At 37.5% G+C, this 9,460-nt stretch overlaps 1 non-coding gene and 1 pseudogene across 1 annotated transcript; both read right to left on the bottom strand.

The window, feature by feature from the left end:
- Positions 1-231: 231 nt before the first annotated feature.
- Positions 232-5,308, bottom strand: LOC114027695 (annotated as a pseudogene).
- A 3,614-nt stretch (positions 5,309-8,922) lies between these two features.
- LOC114027862 lies at positions 8,923-9,029 on the bottom strand. Its single transcript, XR_003567302.1, has one exon. It is a non-coding gene; the product is annotated as a U6 spliceosomal RNA (small nuclear RNA).
- Positions 9,030-9,460: the final 431 nt, after the last annotated feature.

Here is a 9,460-nt window from a genome sequence, read left to right as displayed (position 1 = left end):
TAGCAGAAAAAAAATTTTATATGATAAACCCCACAGAATTGCATGATAGAACTCCATTTAATAGTTTTCCATAATTAATAATTTTGCCATGCTGATACATGTTTGTTTGGAATTATTCAATGGAATCAATTTTATGCATTGCTTTTTATCTTGTAAATTACAAATTGGTAACTGTGATAAAAAAAAAATGAAACATCCAAAGGGGATCCTACAATGTTCGCCACACCATTCTCACAACTTAATCAAATGGTTTTTATAGCTCCTTTGATCTGGAATTTTAGCTTTGAGAATCATAAAGATGCCACTTCCAGAATGTTATTCTAGCTTTTGTAAATCACTAGTGATTGGCTCCATCAGTCCCTTGGAAAGACTTGTAAGCAAATGCTTCAGATGATCATTTAGAGAAGGCCCAACACCACCACTCCCATGTGCTAAAGCATTTAATCTCCTTTCAAACACTTTACTGTCTGAGTGGGTTAGAGCTGCCTTCAACACAAGAATTGGTCCGGGTAGCAAGGCACAAATTTTTTTTTCCATTATCACCTTCAATCAAAAGGATTTTTTGAAAACTTTCTTTTTATACAAAGTGTGTAGATGTTTAGTACCTCTTAGAAATCTCTGCTAAGAAAGTTGCAGGTTATAAAATAAACCCATATAAATCATTGGCATTTCTATATATTACCAACAAAGCCCAACAGCAAGAGAGAGAAAGAGAAATTCTATTTAAACTTACTGCAGACATTATAAAATATTTAGGAGTCTACCTCCTGAAACAAAACCTGGAACTATAAGAACACAATTACAAAATATTTTTCACACATTATAAAGTCAGATCTAAATAACTGGAAAAACATCAGTTGCTCATGGGTAGGCCGAGCTAATATAATAAAAATGACAATTCCACCTAAGCTAATTTATTTATTCAGTGCCATACCAATCAAACTACCAAAAATTATTTTATAGAGTTAGAAAAAATAATAACAAGATTCATTTGGAAGAACAAAAGGTCCAGAATATCAAAGGAATTAATGAAAAGAAATGCAAGGGAAGGTGGCCTAGAAATACCAGATCTTAAATTGTATTATAAAGCAGCAATCATCAAAACTGCTTGGTACTGGCTAAGAAATAGAGTGGTGGATCAGTGGAATAGGTTAAGTATACAAGACACAGTAGTCAATGACTATAGTAATCTATTATTTGATAAACCCAAAGACCCCAGCTTTTGGAATAAGAACCCACTCATTGAAAAAAACTGGAAAACAGTATGGCAGAAACTAGGCATTGATCAAAATCTCACACCATATACCAAAATAAAGTCAAAATGGGTTCATGATTTATCTATAAAGGCTGATACTATAAGTAAACTGGGAGAGCAAGGAAGAGTTTACCTATCAGCTTTATGGAGAACAAAAAAATTCATGACCAAACAGGAGATAGAGAACATTATGAAAAACAAAATGGACAATTTTGATTACATTAAATTCAAAAGTTTTTGCACAAACAAAGTCAATGCAACTAAGATTAGAAGGAAGATAGAAAATTGGGAAAGAATTTTTACAACCAGTCTCTCTGATAAGGGCCTCATTTCTAAAATATATAGAGAATTAAGTCAAATTTATAAGAATACAAGTCATTCCCCAATTGATAAATGGTCAAAGGATATGAACAGACAGTTCTCAGATGAAGAAATTAAAACCATCTATAGTCATATGGAAAAATGCTCTAAATCACTATTGATTAGAGAAATGCAAATCAGAACAACTCTGAGGTACCACATCACACCTATCAGATTGGCCAAGATGACAAAAAAAGAAAATGATAAATGTTGGAGAAGATGTGGGTAAATGGAACTCTAATGCATTGTTGGTGGAGTTGTGAAATGATCCAACCATTTTGGAGAGCAATTTGGAACTATGCCCAAAGGGCTATAAAAATGTGCATACCCTTTGACCCAGCAATAGCACTTCCAGAGTTATATGCCAAAGAGATCATACAAATGGGAAAAGGACCCACATGTCCAAAAACATTCATAGCAATTCTTTTTGTGGTGGCAAAGAATTGGAAATTGAGAGGATGCCCATCAACTGGGGAACGGCTGAACAAGTTGTGATATATGAATGTAATGGAATACTATTGTGCTATAAAAAATGATGAACAGGTTGACTTCAGAAAAACCTGGAAACACTTGTATGATCTGATGCTGAATGAAGTGAGCAGAACCAAGGGAATGGTGTACACAATAACAGCCACGTTGTGTGATGACTAATATTGATAAACTTAACCCTTCCTGGCAATACAAGGATCTAAGACATTTCCAAAGGCCTCATGATGGATAATGCTATCCACATCCAAAGAAAGAACTATGGAGTTTGAATGTAGATCGAAGTATACTATTTTCTATTCATTTTCTTCTGTTATGTTTTGTTTCCTCTTTCTGGTGGTTCCTCATATTGTTTCTAATTCTTACTTACAACATCACTACTGTGAAAATATGTTTAATAGAAATGTATATGTATAGCCTAATCAGATTGTGCACCATCTTGGGGAGGGTGATGGGGAGGAAAGGGGAGAAAAATTTTAAACTCAAAAGCATATGGAAGTGATTGTTGATAAATCAAAATAAAGTAATAAAAAATTTTAAAAAACTCTGCCAAAGCAATAAGAAGAGGATCAAATGAAAGAGTCTGAGGCAGTCAGACCCACTGTAATCTGTGTTTTACTGAATCATGTACCAACCCCCAAGGAATGTCTCCTTTGGAGAAAACAGTGAAAGCAGAAGGGGCTCATGGATGATCACCAAAGGGGTCAATAGTTCTAAGGTTAAGTTTATCACTTGGCTGAGGATGAGGTTTCCTTATAAAAAATGGAGGGGTGATGACTTGTTTTGGTGTACATCAGATCTGTTTTACTTGGGAACTTGATGAGATTTTTTGTTCATGGTTTCCAGTTGCTGTTTCTCAATAGTAGGCTTCATGATTATGATTTTTGCATTCTTTTTTTTTCTTAGTGGTTGCTCCTGATGTCCAGGAGCATAGGTGTCCACCACAGCCATCCTACAACATAGCTCCAGGCCCAAATCTTTGAATCCCCTCATACAGACTGTGGTTGTTACAGATGCCAAGCCTGGTACCACTTGAACCAGGACAGGCTGAAGCAGATCATGTGTGGAGAAAGAGCTAAAGAGGTATTGAAGAGAAATGGAAAAGTTATCATTTACTCCAAAGAGATGAATTAACTTACCCCCAAACTGTATATCTAGAAACCTAGGCTATAACCTTTATATCTTCACTTACGGTTTTTTTTCTACTTAATATTTTAATATTTTTCTACTTAATAATTTTCAACATTCACTTTTATAAGATTTTGAATTCCAAATTTTTCTTCCTCCCCAAGACAGCAAGCGATCTGATATAAGGTATACATGTAGCAATCATATTAATCATCTTTCCACATTAGTCATGTTGTGAAAGAAGAATCATAACAAAAGGGAAAAAACAAAAACAAAAAGAAGTGAAAATAGTATGTTTTGATCAGCATTCAGACTCCATAGTTCTTTCTCTGGATGTGAATTGCCATTTTTCATCCATCATGAGTCTTTTAGAATTGTCTTGGATCATTGCATTTCTGAGAAGAGTTAAGTCTATCATAGTTTATTATCACACAATGTTGCTGTTACTATGTACAATGTTCTCCTGGTTCTGTTTACTTCACTTAGCATCAATTCATGTAAGTCTTTCCAGGTTTTTCTGCCAAATCTAGCACAGGCTTTTCCTTTTGTCTTCCATTAAAAGGGAGAGTCAGATCACCAGCTAGACTCACAGTAGAGAATGGAGAAAATCTCCATGTGGATCTGATGAAGTCTAGAGATTTAGGGGTGCTGGGACCCTGAGATCATGTCATGCAGGGCCTGCCCAAAAGAATTTGACCCAAGCCTTCTTTCAGCCAAAGACAAGATTTATTAAAGATCTGCCATATTAGTCAGACTCTTAAGGAATCTGAGCACCTGTGAGCCGTTGGCTAGATTGTAAAAATCTGAGCACCTTAATGGAGACAACATGGACCTTATATGCAGAAAGACTGTGGGAGAGATCTAGGAAGGATCTTGATGGGAGTGATTGGAATGGAGTCCAGATAGGGTCAAGGGTGGGAAGTAGCCAGGGGCCATAGGGAAATAAGACAATGGAGGGCTAGGCTATGTTAAGGGCAACAGAATTGGGAGATAACAAAAGGCCAGTTGATGGGCTTATAGCTTCAGGTGAAGGCCAGAGATTTGGCCATGTGGGAAAGTCCAGGGTTTTTCCTTTTTGGGGGTCCAGATCCCATCCTCATCATTTTCCCCTCAAACAAATGGGACCCAAATTCTTTGGGGGTGTAAGGGGCAAAGGTATTGGTTTCTGAAACTGCTTCCTGCTGGCAAGGGGCATAGAAATGTCCCTGCCTTGAGGGGGTACCAAAGAGGAGGTTGACTGGAACAGAGCACAGGCTGCATCCAGGGAAATATGGGGGGTGGGTGGGACATTGGCTGGTACCCACTGTTTGCTATCAACTGTAGGTGAATGGCCTGTAATCTGGAAGACACAAATCTGACAGAAAGACTGTAGGGCCCAAATGACAGGATGAAACATCCTTAGCTCTGTTTGGATTCAGATAATTCAGTTTTCCAACCTTGCTGTATCAAATCTACCTCATAGCCAGACTCAGGAATAGCCAGATGGGTAACATTCTATTTCAAAGGAACATAATGGGGAAACTGAACCAGGAGGATACCATCTTAGACTGAGTCTAAAATTGACCTCTCAGCTTTTCCCAATTCCTGCCAGTATCACATTCACTCTGAGTAGCTTGTGGCATTTCTCAGATGGTGGATCATTGATTTATCAATGGATTATTATGGTCCCTTAGATAACTCAAAATAAAATCATGAGCTTTTTTTTACCTCAAATAGCAAGTTTCACTAATCACAGCTTAGGAAAAAAAAATTTCTAGGATTTACAACTCAAATTTAAATTTGTCCTGGTATAAAAAGCCAATATTTAGAGATTATTTCTATATGTTTGCAAATTCTCAGCAAGACAAAACCCAAACAAGCTTTTCAGTGAATTTACACATTAAAACAAAAACCAACAATAGCCAAATTATTTTAGCGGTAACCAAATTATGAAAAGTTACTTGATATAATTCCCTGATGCCAAAGAATTAGCTCACCTTTCTGCCACACTTCTGGAGGAAGATGGGGAGGTCTGGTGCACAGAGGGAAAAGGGAGATGGAAGGCTTAACTAGAGAAGACTGGCTCCCCAAATTCACCATCAGGTCCTTTCCCAACAAAGGGTCAGGGCAAGAAGAGAGCATAAGGAAGAAGTATTCAAACAGATCCTCAAATAGGCAGAGGAGGGGGTATGTCTGGAGACATCCCTTAGTTTTCCCTTCAATGCCCATGACCAGACAGATTGAGGGGCAGGTAAGGCCAGAGTAATTGGTTAAAACAGAGAACAAATGTAGCCATGATAAAGTAGGTAACCTTATCTTTGGCCTTGATTTTTGCCCAGGGCTGGGCCAGAGAGATGGAGAAGGTGGGAGTGCTACCAAGCCCCAGGTTCCCCTGTCATTCCCAGTCTTGAGAAGACTGTAGGATTGGGTACTGGGGGACAACCCCACCACTTTTCCAACCTCGGGGACAATCCTTCCTCCAATGTCTCTCTCCAGAGAGAGGCATCAGTTGTGGGGGCTCCCTCTGGGAGGGTGCCCTGGAGGGGCACTCCTTGGACCAGTTGCCCTCCTGGTGGCATTGAAAGCAGGTTTTCCCACTGCAGAAGTTGCTAGGAGCACCCTAGGGTTATTTCCTGGCCCTGACAGCCCCTAAGAATTGAGCATGTTCTCTGTCTCTAGCCCTTTCTCTTCATTTTCTTTCCTCTGTTGCTACTAAGTCTCTGTTGTTAAAAACTCCAAAGGCCATCTCCAGTAATTGGGCCTGAGGTGTTTGGGGTCCCAATGCCAATTTCTGCAGTTTCCTCCTAATAGGCAGACTGATTAATGAAATACATGCTAAAGATTGTTGCCCCTTCTATAGAGTTGGGATCTAAACGTGTACACTTTTAAATATATTCTACTAACCTGTCTTGGAAAAGGGCAGGGTTTTCCTTTTTTCCCTGAGTAATTTCCTTAAGTTTTTGAAAATTTACTTGCTTTTGAAATGCAGTTCTTAGTCCTTCTAAGAGACAAATTACCATATAGTCTCTCTTTCCCCTATCTTCTCTCTTCTTCAGAGAAACTAATTTTTTCCTGTTTTTGGGACATTACAGCAAAATACTCTCCAAAATGATTAGACTACTTTACAATTCCACCAATAGTACATTAGTGTTTCAATTTTTTCACACCTCTTCCAGTATTTATCATTTTTCTTTTATGTCATGTTAGCCAATTTGATAGGTATGAGATGGTATCTCAGAGTTGTTTTAATTTACATTTCTCTAATCAACAGTGATTTATAGATTTTTTTATATGATGATAGATAGCTTTGATTTCTTTTTGTGAAAACTGCCTGTTTATATCCTTTGACCATTTATTAATTGATGAATGATGCATATTTTTATAAATTTGACTCAACTTCATACATATTTGAGAAATGAGGTCTCTGTCAGAGAAATTTGCTGTAAAAATTTCCTCCAGTTTCCTGCTTTCCTTCTAATCTTGGCTACATTGGTTTGATTTATGCCAAAAATTATTGATTGATTATCAAAATTATTCATTTTATTTCCCGTGATCTTCTTGTTTCATCATAAAATTTTCCCTATCTTTAGATCTCACAGGTAAAATTTTCCATGTTCCCCTAATCTTTTCCCCAGGAATATAAAGAACAATCTATTATTGATTCAGAGATTATTGAACAAACACTATAATGAAACACCACTGTGTTTCATGCTCCTGATTTAGCCATATACTACAAATATATAAAATAAATCCAAGCATAATAAGGACACTGGAAAATTTGATAACAACATAGAAGTTGCCCATGTAGGATATGTGTATGTCCACTTGATTACATCTCAATACAGCTCATAGGGAGGCAGGAATAGATATATACAGAATTTTGCCTACTCCTTTCCAAGGAAGATTTTGATTCTGGCTGGGAGAGCAAAGGGAGATTGTGACCAGTAGTTTCAGAGTGAGGATATCCAACTAGAAATATATCTATTTGCTTTCCCCAAGACAAATTGCTGATATGGAGGAAATTATTTTAGATATAAGCTGCTCCTTCATGGAGGAGGGGTGCCCAACCTATATCCAAAGGCTTGTCTCCCTTCCCTTCAAATGCTAATTATCCAAAGACTATCTGAACAGTGAATAAACCCATTTATCCAAGCCAATAGCTAACAGAAATCAGAGAAATTACATAGATTAAGATATACCAGATAATTCACGGCGTTAATTAATAATGTCACTGAGAATGAGAAATCTCAGCTCCACTGAGAGAGTACCTGGTCCCACCCCAGAGAAAATTCATTGAAGTCTTTTATGTGGCAATCTGGACATTTGAGACTTCTTTGAAGTCCCTAGTGGGGCAAGCACAAGGTTCCAACTCTTCTTTGTGTCAGCTTCTTCCCAAAAGTCTATCTCTTATTCCACACACCTCTCCCTAAAGAGGACTGGAATTGCATGCATACTCTTTCAAAGCCAGAAACCAGACAAAAGAAACTCCCTTCTCCTAAGTTCTGGGCATAGGTATGCTTTCACATAGGCATGGGACATCAAAAAGCCATTTTCTCCATCAGTGAAGAGAGTCATGCAAATGATTAGGCTTGAGCTCTCGTATACAAAAAAGAACAATAGCAGGATGACAACTTCTACTAAGACCATTCTAACTGAATTTCATCAAAAAAGAAGAGAAGAATTAGATGATGATGGAGGAGGTGGTGGTGATGGTAGCAGTAGCAAAATCCTTCAAAGTATAGAGGGCTGGTCAAGGAGAAGTAAGATATGAAGATTAATTAACGGTCATCATGAATTAATGTTCATGTTTCAAGCTAATATAACTATATTTTATTTTTATTTATTTATTTTTAAAAATCAATTAATTTATTTTAAGTTTTCAACATTCACTTCCGTAAGATTTTGAGTTTTAAATTTTCTCCCCCTCCCTCTTAGCCTCCTTTCCCAAGATGGCGGGCAATCTGATAAAAGCTCTACATATACATTCCTATTAAACATATTTTCACATTAGTCATGTTGTAAAGAAGAATTAGAACCAATAGGAGGAACCACAAGAAAGAAGAAACAAAACAAAACAGAAGAAAAAAAGAGCAAATAGTATGCTTCAATCTGCATTCAAACTCCATAGTTCTTTCTGTGGATGTGGATAGCATTTCCCATGATGAGATTTTTGGATATGTTTTAGAACCTTGCATTGCTGAGAAAAGCTAAGTCTATCAAAGTTAGTCATCATGCAATATAGCTGTTATTGTATACAATGTTCTCCTGGTTCTGCTCACTTCACTCAGCATCAGTCTGTACAAGTTTTTCCAGGTTTTTCTGAAGTCTGACTGCTCATCATTTCTTATAGCACAATAGTATTCCATTACATTCATATACCACAACTTGTTCAGCCATTCCCCGATTGATGGGCATCCCCTCAATTTTCAATTCTTTGCCACCACAAAAAGAGATGCTATCAATATTTTTGTGCATGTGAGTCCTTTTCCCATTTGTGTGATCTCTTTGGGATATAGCCCTAGAAGTGCTATTGCTTTGTCAAAGGATATGCACATTTTTGTAATCCTTTGGGTATAGTTCCAAATTGCTCTACAAAATAGTTGGATCAGTTCACAACCCTACCAAAAATGCATTAATGTTCCAATTTTCCCACATCTTCTCCAACATTTATCATTTTTCTGTTTTGCCGTGTTAGCCAATCTGATAGGTGTGATAAAAATATGGAATGCTTCATGAATTTGTGTGTCATGCTTGCACAGGAGCCATGCTAATCTTCTCTGTATCTTTCCAATTTTAGTATATGTGCTGCTGAAGTGAGCACCATGCTCCCCTAATTTTCTTATGCTTTCTAGTGCTTTTAATAGGAATGATTTCTGCTTGATCTACTTTCCAGGTCAATTGTTTTTCACATGAGATACTTCACATATTCTTCTATTTTTTTCTTTTGACTGTTTTTTTGTATCTTGAAGTCTCATGGAGTCATTAGTTTTCAACTTGGCTAATTATAATTTTTCCACATTGAAGATGCAGAAGGTTTGGGATATGATATTCTGGCAGGCAAAAGAGATTGATCTGTTACTAGGGCCCCTGTTCCCCTACAACCTGAAGTGCCAGTGTTCTTCTTGGTCCGGGAACTGTGACCCAGGGGTATGGATGGGCAATGTAACAGGATCCTTTGCCCAGTGTCAACTCAGGTTCCCTGGAATCTCAGACTATTTGTCTGACCCCATTATTCTCTCTATTTTGAGAGCT

This window comes from Vombatus ursinus, unplaced genomic scaffold (genome assembly GCF_900497805.2).
Source record: "Vombatus ursinus unplaced genomic scaffold, bare-nosed wombat genome assembly UNPS02014863.1, whole genome shotgun sequence".
NCBI classification, from domain to species: Eukaryota; Metazoa; Chordata; class Mammalia; order Diprotodontia; family Vombatidae; genus Vombatus; species Vombatus ursinus.
Note: the sequence above shows the minus strand (reverse complement) of the source record. Positions and strands in the feature narration are given on the sequence as shown.